This window comes from Geospiza fortis, unplaced genomic scaffold, assembly GCF_000277835.1.
Source record: "Geospiza fortis unplaced genomic scaffold, GeoFor_1.0 scaffold145, whole genome shotgun sequence".
Lineage (NCBI taxonomy): Eukaryota > Metazoa > Chordata > Aves > Passeriformes > Thraupidae > Geospiza > Geospiza fortis.
The window spans coordinates 4,200,813-4,201,069 of record NW_005054362.1 but is presented as its reverse complement, the minus strand read 5'-3'; the positions used below and the strand labels follow the sequence as shown (position 1 = coordinate 4,201,069).

At 65.4% G+C, this 257-nt stretch overlaps 1 protein-coding gene across 1 annotated transcript in view; it reads right to left on the bottom strand.

Annotated features, from left to right (window-relative positions):
- Positions 1-257, bottom strand: part of FAM222A (family with sequence similarity 222 member A) — a 26,033-nt gene that overhangs the window by 132 nt on the left and 25,644 nt on the right. The gene's annotated exons all lie outside the window — the stretch shown is intronic.

The following is a 257-nucleotide window of genomic DNA, read 5'->3' as shown; positions in this document are numbered from 1 at the left end:
CCCAGCCCCACACAGGGCTGGGACCCACCCTGGAGCCTCCCGGCCGACCACAACACCGGGCTCTGCCCCGCTCTGGGCACCGCCAGCACAGCAGCAGAGCCTCCCCTCCCTGGATAGCAGCAACTTGTAGCAATTCCCTGTTCACATTCGTGGAGATAAAATGATTTCTGAGCTATATAGACAAGCGGTCCTTCGGCTTCCAGCGGGTCGCGGGCGTGTCCAGTCTGGGGGACCCGGGGGAACGCCCGGGGCCCCGG